This window comes from Delphinapterus leucas, chromosome 3 (genome assembly GCF_059928025.1).
Source record: "Delphinapterus leucas isolate spDelLeu-1000000601 "Yukka" chromosome 3, BTC_Dleu_Yukka2, whole genome shotgun sequence".
In the NCBI taxonomy this organism is placed as follows: domain Eukaryota; kingdom Metazoa; phylum Chordata; class Mammalia; order Artiodactyla; family Monodontidae; genus Delphinapterus; species Delphinapterus leucas.
This window is the reverse complement of record NC_143131.1, coordinates 52,347,383-52,360,109: the sequence shown is the minus strand read 5'-3', so window position 1 is coordinate 52,360,109 and position 12,727 is coordinate 52,347,383. Positions and strand designations below refer to the sequence as shown.

The 12,727-nt window shown below is 35.8% G+C and overlaps 1 protein-coding gene across 10 annotated transcripts in view; it reads right to left on the bottom strand.

Annotated features, from left to right (window-relative positions):
• RNF180 (ring finger protein 180) overlaps positions 1-12,727 on the bottom strand; it is a 298,759-nt gene that overhangs the window by 185,555 nt on the left and 100,477 nt on the right. For 2 of the 10 annotated variants that reach the window (XM_089908908.1, XM_089908907.1), the window contains one exon: positions 250-12,727. This exon is cut by the window's right edge and continues 25,094 nt beyond it. The exons of the other annotated variants lie outside the window; for them this stretch is intronic. The gene's annotated coding sequence lies outside the window, so the exon portion shown is untranslated. Of the gene's footprint in view, positions 1-249 lie in introns of those variants that run through there. 10 annotated transcript variants of the gene reach the window in all.

The window sequence follows — 12,727 nt, the reverse complement described above, 5'->3', positions numbered from 1 at the left end:
CTGCTAAAGGAACTTCTCTAAGTGGGAAACACAAGAGAAGAAAAGGGCCTACAAAAACAAACCCAGAACAATTAAGAAAATGGTCATAGGACCATACATATTGATAATTACCTTAAACGTGAATGGACTAAATACTCCAACCAAAAGACACAGGCTTGCTGAATGGATACAAAAACAAGACCAATATATATATGCTGTCGACAAGAGACCCACTTCATACCTAGACACATATTCAGACTGAAAGTGAGAGGATGGAAAATGATATTCCATGCAAATGGAAATCAAAAGAAAGCTAGAGAAGCAATACTCATATCAGATAAAAGAGACTTTAAAATAAAGAATGTTACAAGAGAAAAGGAAGGACACTACATAATGATCAAGGGATCAATCCAAGAAGAAGATAAAACAATTATAAATATATATGCACCCAACATAGGAGCACCTCAATACATAATGCAACTGCTAACAGCTATAAAAGAGGAAATCGACAGTAACACAATAATAGTGGGGGAGTTTAACACCTCACTTACACCAATGGACAGATCATCCAAACAGAAAATTAATAAGGAAACCCAAGCATTAAATGACACAATAAACCACATAGATTTAATTGATATTTATAGGACATTCTATCCTAAAACAGCAGATTACACTTTCTTCTCAAGTGAGCACAGAACATTCTCAAGGATAGATCATATCTTTGGTCACAAATCAATCTGCAGTAAATTTAAGAATATTGAAATCATATCAAGCATCTTTTCTGACCACAACACTATGAAATTAGAAATCAATTACAGGGAAAAAAACGTAAAAAGCACAAACACATGGAGGCTAAACAATATGTTACTAAATAACCAAGAGATCACTGAAGAAATCAAAGAGGAAATCAAAAATTACCTAGAGACAAATGACAATGAAAACACAATGATCCAAAACATATGGGATGCAGCAAAAGCAGTTCTAAGAGGGAAGTTTATAGCTATACAATCCTACCTCAAGAAACAAGAAAAATCTCAAATACACATTCTAACGTTACAGGTAAGGGAACTAGAGAAAGAAGAACCAACAAAACCCAAAGTTAGCAGAAGCAAAGAAATCGTAAAGATCAGAGGAGAAATAAATGAAATAGCAACAAAGAAAACAATAGCAAATATCAATAAAACTAAAAGCTGGTTCTTTGAGAAGATAAACAAAATTGATAAACTATTAGCCAGACTCATCAAGAAAATGAGGGAGAGGACTCAAATCAATAAAAGTAGAAATGAAAAAGGAGAAGTTAAAACAGACACCGCAGAAATACAAAGGATAATAAGAGGTTACTACAAATGACTGTATGCCAATAAAATGGACAATCTGGAAGAAATGGACAAATTTTTAGAAAGGTATAACCTTCCAAGACTGAACCAGGAAGAAATAGAAAATATGAACAGACCAATCACAAATAATGAAATTGAAACTGTGATTAAAAATTTTCCAACAAACAGAAGTCCAGGACCAGATGGCTTCACAGGTGAATTCTATCAAACATTTAGAGAAGAGCTAACTTCCATCATTCTCAAACTCTTCCAAGAAATTGCAGAGGAAGGAACACTCCCAAACTCACTCTATGAGGCCACCATCACCCTGATACCAAAACCAGACAAAGATACTATAAAAAAAGAAAACTGCAGGCCAATATCACTGATGAACATAGATATAAAAATCCTCAACAAAATACTAGCAAACAGAATCCAACAGCACATTAAAAGGCTCATACACCATGATTAAGTGGGATTCATCTCAGGGATGCAAGGATTCTTCAATATACACAGGTTAATCAGTGTGATATACCATATCAACAAACTGAAGAATAAAAAAACATATGATCATCTCAATAGATGCAGAAAAAGCTTCTGACAAAATTCAACACCCATTAATGATAAAAACTCTCCAGAAAGTGGGCATAGAGGGAAACTACCTCAACATAATAAAGGCCATATATGAGAAACCCACAGCAAACATCATTCTCAAGGGTGAAAAACTGAAAGCATTTCGTCGAACATCAGGAACAAGATAAGGATGTCCACTCTCACCACTGTTATTCAAAATAGTTGTGGAATTCCGAGCCACGGCCATCAGGGAAGAAAAAGAAATAAAAGGAATACAAATTGGAAAAGAAGAAGTAAAACTGTCACTGTTTGCAGATGACATGATACTATACACAGAGAATCCTAAAGGTGCCACCAGAAAACTACTAGAGCTAATCAATGAATGTGGTAATGTTGCAGGATACAAAATTAATGCACAGAAATCTCTTGCATTCCTATACACTGAAGGTGAAAAATGTGAAAGAGAATTTAAGGAAACACTCCCATTTACCACTGCAACAAAAAGAATAAAATACCTAGGAATAAACCTACGTAGGGAGACAAAAGACCTGTACACAGAAGACTATAAGACACTGTTGAAAGAAATAAAAGATGATACCAACAGATGGGAGAGATATTCTATGTTCTTGAAGTGGAAAAATCAATATTGTAAAAATGACTATACAACCCAAAGAAATCTACAGATTCAATGCAATCCCTATTAAATTACCAATGGCATTTTTTACAGAACTAGAACAAAAAATCTTAAAATTTGTATGGAGACACAAAAGACCCCAAATATACAAAGCAGTCTTGAGGGGAGAAAACGGGGCTAGAGGAATCAGACTCACTGACTTTAGACTATACTATAAAGCTACAGTAATCAAGACAATATGGTACTGGCACAAAAACAGAAATATAGATCAATGGAACAGGATAGAAAGCCCAGTGATAAACCCATACATCTATGGTCAACTAATCTAAGAAAAAGGAGGCAAGGCTATACAATGGAGAAAAGACAGTCTCTTCAATAAGCAGTGCTGGGAAAACTGGACAGCTACATGTAAAACAATTTAATTAGAACACTCCCTAACACCATACACAAAAATAAACTCAAAATGGATTAGAGACCTAAATGTAAGACCGGACATTGTAAAACTCTTAGAGGAAAACATAGGAAGAAAACCCTTTGACATAAATCACAGGAAGATCTTTTCTGCTCCACCTCCTAGGGTAATGGAAATAAAAACAAAAATAAACAAATGGGACCTAATGAAACTTAAAAGCTTTTGCAAAGCAAAGGAAACTACAAAGACGACGAAAAGACAACCCTCAGAATGGGAAAAAATATTTGCAAACGAATCAATGGACAATGGATTAATCTCCAAAATATATAAACTGCTCATGCAGCTCAATATTAATAAAACAAACAACCCAATACAAAAATGGGCAGAAGATCTAAATAGACATTTCTCCAAAGAGGACATACAGATGGCCAAGAAGCACATGAAAAGCTGCTGCACATCACTATTTATTAGAGAAATGCAAATCAAAATTACAATGAGGTATCACCTCACCCCCGTTAGAATGGGCATCATCAGAAAATCTACGAACAACAAATGCTGGAGAGGGTGTGGAGAAAAGGGAACCCTCTTTCACTGTTGGTGGGAATGTAAATTAATACAGCCACTATGGAGAACAGTATGGAGGTTCCTTAAAAAACTAAAAATAGAATTACCATATGATCCAGCAATCTCACTACTGGGCATATACCCAGAGAAAACCATAGTTCAAAAAGACACATGCACCCCAATGTTCATTGCAGCACTGTTTACAATAGCCAGGTCATGGAAGCAACCTAAATGCCCATCCACAGACGAATGGATTAAGAAGATGTGGTACATATGTACAATGAATATTACTCAGCCATAAAAAGGAACGATATTGGGTCATTTGTTGAGATGTGGATGGATCTAGAGACTGTCCTACAGGGTGAAGTAAGTCAGAAAGAGAAAAACAAATATTGTATATTAACGCATATATGTGGAACCTAGAAAAATGGTACAGATGAACTGGTTTGCAGGGCAGAAATTGAGACACAGATGTACAGAACTAACGTATGGACACCAAGGGGGGATAGTGGCTGGGGGGGTGGTGGTGGTGTGACGAACTGGGAGATTGGGATTGATATATATATATATATATATATATATATATATATATATATATATATACTAATATGTATAAAATGGATAACTAATAAGAACCTGCTGTATAAAAATATAAATAAATTTCAAAAATTCAAAAAACAAATGGAGCTGGAGGAATCAGGCTCCTGGACTTCAGACTACACTACAAAGCTACAGTAATCAAGACAGTATGGTAGTGGCCCAAAAAAAAAAAAAAAAAAGAAATCTCAACATTAATCATTCATCATGCATGATGGATTTTGAGACGGCAAATATGAATGTAATTTGACTATTTCTATCCAGCGCACAAGTAAAGCGATGTTTGTTTCACTTTTCATAATTACTGTGGCCAAAAAATATCTTCTTTGGGTCTAACAAGATAAGTATATGACAATGGAAATTAACACCTGTAAGTGTGTATCCATGTTGTTTGGGCTTCTGTTTGTGCCTGTGCAAGATGTAAATGAAATTGATGAATACATTATGGAGAAGACAGAAGAAAATTTAGATGACCTAATGGATTATGTTTAGAACTAATGGATTATGTTTAGAAAGTGTATGTCCATGGAAGGTTTGGCAGTGGCAAAAGAAGACCAGAAGCTCCAAGATTTCTACCAGAAACTTGGAATGTTTATACATTCGTACTGAACAGCAATCAAAGGATGAACAATGCAGTGAAAGGCTGACAAAGCAAATTTCACAAGCTGATGATAGAGCATCATCCTTCAATTTGGAGATTTATTGAAGCGTTAAAAGACAAACAGCAAAGTAATAAACAAGTTATCACTGAAGTTCTTGGTGGTCACACTCAAATATGGCCAGCAAGTTCACGATGATACTGACAAAATCAAATTTGTATCAATGAAATTGTTAACATATTTAATCAATATGAAGCCAATAATCAAGTTGATATATACTTGAGAGTAACTGTTCATCAACTTAAGAGCAACTCTGCCAAACTTTATGACAAGGAAGAACAAAAATAATTGTGAAATGCAAAATTCATTATGAATCACAATAAAATAACATAAATACAATTTTAATGAAGTTAAGTGTTTGTATTATATAAGAAATCATGGACCAAATGTCTCAATGGACATTTGGTCAGTACCAATTTCAAGGACCTTCTGATGAAGTTAAATGTTTGTATTATTTAATGAATTGTGGACCAAAAGTCTCAAAGAATGTTTTGGACAGGACCAAATATCTAGGACCTTTTGGTGTAGACCAAGTTTCTCAATGAATATTTTGGACAGGTCCAAATGTCCTGCTAGGGTTTGGACATTATCCTTCATAAATGGGGATTCATAGGTTTTTAGCTAAGAGACTACAGTGACCAGGTATATTTTAGATGTAAGTCAAGAATAAGATAATAAGGGCTTGAACTAGAGCCTTGAACAGTGGGAAAAGAAGAAAAGAGATAGCTTAAAGATAGAAGGAATCAAATTTAATAACCAATTTTGTAAGAGTGTGATAACCAATAATACATGGGTAATGAAGAAAATGGAGTCATGAAAGATTCCCATGTTTCTACCTTTGGCAACTGGCTATATGATATTATAAATTTAGATAGAAAATTCAGGAAAAGGAATAAGAACTCCAACACCAGGGTTGATTGGCTTAGAAAACTTTAGAATTGTAGGTGGATTCAATGTCACTATGAAAAGAGCAAGTTTTTCACAAAATGAATGCAGAAACCTGTCTTGAAGTGTGGCTACCTTTGACAAATGAATATATTTAACTTAAGGGGAAGAATGTGTTGTTTACTTCATGTTACAGAAGCAATTAATTTTTATTTTATGTATTTGGAAAAAAAAGAAATCTTTGTAAACCTTTGTAAAATTTTGATATGTTTTCTTCCAATTTTCTTCATGGTTATGACCAAATTATCTGTAAACATACATGTGTAGCCTGCTTTGTTTTTCATTTAACATTATGACATAACATTTTAAATAATTATCTTAAACAAATATACTCTTAGAATTAAGGTAAAATAAGAAAGGGTAACTGTCATCTAGAAAGCCCAGCCACTAAAGACCATGACTTTGAAAGCCACTGACCATGCTATTAATCTTTAAATAAAAGGAAAAACATCTTTACTAATTGAATAACAAAAGGAGAGGAAGAGACATGTCAGTAGCACTTATCCATCTAAATCTTACTTTTTGTGGATGAGGCACTAAACACATAGAAGAAACCAAGTCTCAGGTGAACTAACTAACTTGCACAAGACTACACAGCTAAACAATCAGTGGAGCCAGAATTCAAATCCTAATCTACTGGGACTTCTGGTTCTCTTTCCAGAATGCTATGCTGCCTCCCCTCAATTACAGGCCATGGAGAACAACAAGTTTTCTGAAATGGTCCAGAGCATTCATTTGGAATGCAAGGCGATTATTTAGGGTAGTGAGTCTCAATTCTAGTGGTGGTAAAGAAGAACCAGGTAGAGTGGTAAACTAGATAATTCCTCTGTGCCTTTTCAGTTCTAACATGCTGTGACTCTGCATTCTTCAGCAGAGCTGCTGAACTCTTTTCTTTCAGCTCCCAATACAAACAATTTTCCTTCACAGATTTTTGGTGCCTATCACCCAGTACCCACTGGTCTAAAGTCTCTTCTCAGAGGCATAAACATGATTCCCATATCAATTATTGGTGGAGAGTGTGTACAAGAGCCCACAGGCAAAACTTGGCCCACTGTCACTTATAACTGTTATACTTCTCAAAAGTAATTATTATTTTCTCATTATATTAATTTTTGAGTGCCTTTCACTTATGATTTCCTTTAAAAATTATTTGCATTGGCTATTTTATTTATTTTAGTACTTCATTTTGCTTTAAATAAGGGGGATAATTTGAAAATCAATAAGGCAACAAACTGCTTTTTGTCAATTACCTAATTTCTGATATAAGATAGGCATTGCCCACTTTTTAAAATTCAGATAATGAGTAGTACAAAGATAACACTGTCTAATGTAATGGTTCAAAACCTTGGCTGCACATTATTAGAATAATATAGAAAGCTTTTTAAAAATGCTAATGACTAAGCCCATGCCAGATGAATTAAACAGGATTCTCTGTGGGGGGGGTGGGGAAGATGTGGGGTAGGCAGAACAGAGGTATTATTTTAAAATCTCCCCAACAAAATCTATTTAAGCCAAGGACAGTATAGTCATCAGAGAACAAAAAGCTTTGGAAGCAATCAGTGTTCCGTGGACTTTTCCAGAGAAAACAAACGAGAACTAAAGATTAAACCATAACATTTATTAACATCACATTCATAAAACTTGTGCTACATATTGTCTGCAAAGATGGGCCTAATAATTCCTCCCATGTCTGTATGCATGTTCCTTCTGAATGTGATTTTGTTGCTCCTCTCATCAAAATGAAAAATCCATTTCTCCACCCATGAATCTGCTCTAACCTCATAATCTGTTCTCAGCAACAGTAGGTAGTAGAAGTGATGTTCTGTGACTGCCAAGCCTAGGCTTCAAGCAGTCTTCAGCTTCCATACTAGTTGTCTTGGAGGGCAATGCTGTCATGTGGAGATCCTTAATGGTAAAAGACCACACGAAAAAAGAGGACAAACTGAGACCAGCATCAACCTCCTGATGTGTGATTGAGGCCATCTTGAACCTTCCAGGCCCAACTGAGTGCCAGGTGATATGGGCAAAACCAGTAGAAGAACTGACCAGCTGATCCTAGAACCACGTGCTAACCAACAGAATGGGGAACAAATAAAATAGTTTTTTTTTAAAGCCAGTAAGTTTTGTGGCAGTGTTACAGTAAAAAATAACTAATATAATAGTTTTGATGATTGTGGTAAATACTAAGGACAAAGTAAATTCCTCCCTAGTTTGCTTAAAATAATATTTATGTGCTTGAAATACTTGTTCATGTATTTTTTAAAAACAAGGAATAAAATCCAGAAGTATAATTTAGTAAAAATAGTCTTTCTGTTTTCTCTGATAATAATTCAGTAATACATATTTAATTTAGAACTTGGAATACATGATCAAAACGTAAGAGAAGATCTTTTATACTTATACAATAAGCTACTATAAAAATAATTTTATATCATCATTTCACGCACATTCTACATTTAAAAATGTGTGGATTTCGCACTTTCTATATGAAAAAGCTCATAAGTCTCAAAGCTTTAAAAAGTCACCCTAACACAAAGTATATACTTTTTGGACAAATCCATGAAATTACTCAAAATTATATAAAGTTTTCGGTATATACTGCTTTTTCACAAAAATTTACTAACTGGCTCTTACATTAATCTATTCATTTAATAACTATTTATTGAGTGTCTATATACAAACCACTATGTCAATGTTATCCAAGGAAGACTCAAAGTTGTCTGCTTCAATCATTTTTCATTGGCTTTCAGGAACATAAAGTAGAGGAAGTAAGACAAATTTGGAGAGTTATAGCCAAAGGAATAATAATTTCTGCCTAAATAAGTATTGAAGACTCCAAGAAAATAAACATTCTCTTAATTGTGTCTTAAGAGATGATCATCATTTTAAAAGGATACTCTAGGTTCAGGAGTAAAACCACAAAATAAAGCTAAGAGGTGAAAAATGTTCAAGAGTACAGTATGCAGTCCAACCTGAGTGGAACACAGTATATATGTACAGAAACACTGGCATACAACTAACACTAGATCAGCAAAAGCATGAATTGGCAACCTAGATATTAATTATTCAGTAGGCAATTATCGTCAAAGAGGTTTGGGAAGATAATAGTAAAAGGAACAAATGGAGCTACAGAAACAGCAATATACACGAAAAAGTAAGGAAGGATTGCTGGGGGGCTACTGCAAAGTCCAAATGAGAAGAATATTACCTTTTGCTGTAATAAACAATCCTGGGAATAACAAGAGAAATAAGTAGGATTAGGAAGGTACATGGGTAGAAGCAAAATCATAAGGATGTCTTTATATGATAGGAAGTCTTTCCATAGGTACTGGAGTGATGATGCTGTGCACAACTCCTCAGTTGCACCAGCAATAAAAAAAAAATAACTCCTTGTAAGTAAGATGTCAAGCCCTGGTGACTTTTTTTCTTCCTTACTGTTCAGGATCAAGATGACTTATTCAGCTTATCACCAAGAGCTGTCCAAAGGCTATATACATAGTCTTCAGATATGTCCTCTGTTCCCTGTGAGTTCTCACCACTGGTCACTAAAATTTTCTTGGGGATGGTGCAACCCTGTTGAATTCTCCTAGGGCTTTCTGGTGCTCCCTTGCAACAAAGAGTTCCTAGGATGGACCACCTGTGCCCTGGTGCTTGAATCTATGGTCTCAGACTTCATGACACACCATCTAGGAGGAATATCCAAACCATAAGAATCTTTAAAAATACTGATGCTTTAAATTGGTCCATCAAGATTATTTCTGCACACCACTACAGACTTCTATTGTCTCACCTGAGAATCTTTGCTAAATTATTCATACAGCCCTATAATTGCTAAAATCTAATATGCTAAGATATTTTAGATAGCCACATTGGCCAGAATTTTTCATTTTTTAGGCTTCTTGACTGTTTCATGCCTCAAAACTTGTAATACAATAATATAATGATAATAACAACAACATCTACCAATTATTGGGTGTTTATTATGTAAAATGCATGTGCTCAAAATTTTGCAAACATTCCTTAATTTACTCTTACAATACCTTATATGGAATATATACATATATTTATATATATATATTTTTTATTTTTTATTTGTGTCTTTTTTGCGGTACGCGGGCCTCTCACTGTTGTGGCATCTCCCATTGTGGAGCACAGGCTCCAGATGCGCAGGCTCAGCGGCCATGGCTCACGGGCCTAGCCGCTCCGTGGCATGTGGGATCTTCCCAGACCGGGGCACGAACCCGTGTCCCCTGCATCAGCAGGCGGACTCTCAACCACTGCACCACCAGGGAAGACCAAAGAATATATTTTAAACTTTATTTATTTATTTATTTTTACATGAGGAAACCAAGGCCCAGAGAGGGTAAATAATTCACCTAAGTGATTATTTAGCCAGTACCATACAGAGTCTGCTTAAAAGTCCCTGGTTTTAGACAACTTACTGTACGACTTCCTATCATATATATGGGCTCATCAGCAAAACAGAATCATGAGATAAAAAAAAAAAATGCAGTGGATGGAACACAGCTTCTTAAGCCTCAAGGTCTGGGTTTGAATCCTGGCTCCAGCGCCTACTAGGTGGGTGATCATGGACAAGGTATGTACCTTCATTTATAAATAGCAATAATAAGGTAACTACCTCATAAAGTTGCCATGACGATTAAGTGACTAGTACAGTATACTCAAAGGGACTACAGCAGGATTTGGCAAATAGCAAGTGCTAGGGAAGTGTTTATTGTTTTTGTTGTTGTTGCTGTTTATCATTATCATTATTATCATTCTTTGACTCCAAAGTAAGACTACTACCTTTGAAATCAATCCTTTAAATGTGACATATTACCATTTACTAGTTTCTTTCATCAATATTGATGTTTTGACTTTTGAAAGATGTAGTCTAGTAACATCATGGAGAAAATGATCTCCTAAGCTTTAACTCCAGTTAACTTTAGAATAAGCATCTAAGAGTTAACAAGTCAGGCTGCATGTTGGAATTAACTAGGAAGCTTTTAAAAACTGTGTGCGGCCTGCCCTAGACTTATGACACTAGAATCTCTAGGGGAATTGTATAAAGCTCCCCTGCTAATTCTGATGTAGCTGGTCCACAGATGAGCATTTCAGAACCACAGCAGTACATAATTGGCATAAAGAAAACCAATCCAGAGAGATTAAAATCTCCATCTCTTCCCTAAATATGTTCCTGAGATCAAGTTCTATCAAAAGGCTAGAAATATAAACCTCTGTGCTTTGGGACCCTCGTGAAGGGAAATCCATTATATTTTCAATATTTCTTACTGCCTAATGCAAATGAAACTTTTGGCACTCAGTATGACAACAATCACCTACATGTGTACAAAGAGTTTTGACTTCTCAAGTATGCAGCCGTGAACGTTGATAAAATCCAAATGTTATTACAAGCAAACTGTCCTAAAACAGAGAACAGTTGCTTCAAAATAAAGGGATGCGTTCCCATAGTTTCAAGTGCGCTGAAATGAGCACTACTATGGCTCACACATAACAATAGTGGCTGCAAAAGTTTTTGCTCTCTTGGGTAAGCTGGGAAATTGTTTTCTTTTCTTTCCTCTTTAGGTTTAACCTAAATAGTAAACACATTCATCTATTCTAGTTTAGAATATGACACTGTGTGAAAGTCAGAAACTGCACAGAATGTCACAGACCCTGCTGGAAGAGCAGAATTCAGCAATTCACTTCTGAAGAGGCAGAAACTCTTTAACATATCACAACATACATTATTACCCAAACTATTACTAATTAGTATAAAGGCTAACTCAAAGGTGTACCTTCAACAGTTAGCATAATGATTAGGGACCTAGATAACTGAGTTCCCTGAAAGAGAACTTACTCTTCCTTATCAAGCTCAGTAAGTCTGTGGTACATATTTCTCATTTAATTTACACCATCTGGGGAGACCTTCAAGATGATGGAGGAGTAAGATGAGGAGATCACCTTCCTCCCCCAAAATACATCAGAAATACATCTACATGTGGAACAACTCCTACAGAACACCTACTGAACGCTGGCAGAAGACCTCAGACTTCCCAAAAGATACATATATTTTTTTCCCTTTTTCTCTTTTTCGGAGTGTGTATATGTATGCTTCTTTTCGATTTTGTCTGTACAGCTTTGCTTTCACCATTTGTCCTATGGTTCTGTCCGTCTGTTTTTGTTTGTTTTTTGGATAGTTTTTAGCTCTTGTTATTATTGCTGGATTTGTTTTTTGGTTTGAGTGCTCTCTCTTTTTATTTTTATTACTTTTTAATTTTTAATAATTTTAATTCTTTATTTTAATACCTTTATTTTATTTTACTTTTTTCTTTCTTACTTTCTTTCTTTTTATCTCTCTTTTCTTCTGAGCTGTGTGGCTGACAGGGTCTTGGTGCTCGGGGCAGGTATCAGGTCTGTGCATCTGAGGTGGGAGAGCTGAGTTCAGAACATTGGTCCACCAGAGACCTCCCTGCTCCACATAATATCAAACGGTGAAAGCGCTCCCAAAGATCACCATCTCAACGCTATGACCCAGCTCCACTCAACGAACAGCAACCTATGCCAAAGAACAAGCAAGACAGGAACACAACCTGACACATTAGCGGAGAGGCTGCCTAAAATCATAAAAAGGTCAAAGACACCCCAAAAACACACCACCAGACGAGGTCCTGCCTATCAGAAAGACAAGATCCAGCCTCATCCGCCAGAACACAGGCACTAGTCCCCTCCACCAGGATGCCTACACAACCCACTGAACAAACCTTAGCCACTGGGGGCAGACATCAAAAACAACGGGAACAATGAACCTGCAGCCTGCAAAAAGGAGACCCCAAACACAGTAAGTTAAGCAAAATGAGAGGACAGAGAAACAAACAGCAGACAAAGGAGCAAGGTAAAAACCCACCAGACCAAACAAATGAGGAGGAAATAGGCAGTCTACCTGAAAAAGATTTCATAGTAATGATAGTAAAGATGATCCAAAATATTGGAAATAGAATGGAGAAAATAAAAGAAATGTTTAAAAAGGACCTAGAAGAAGTAAAGA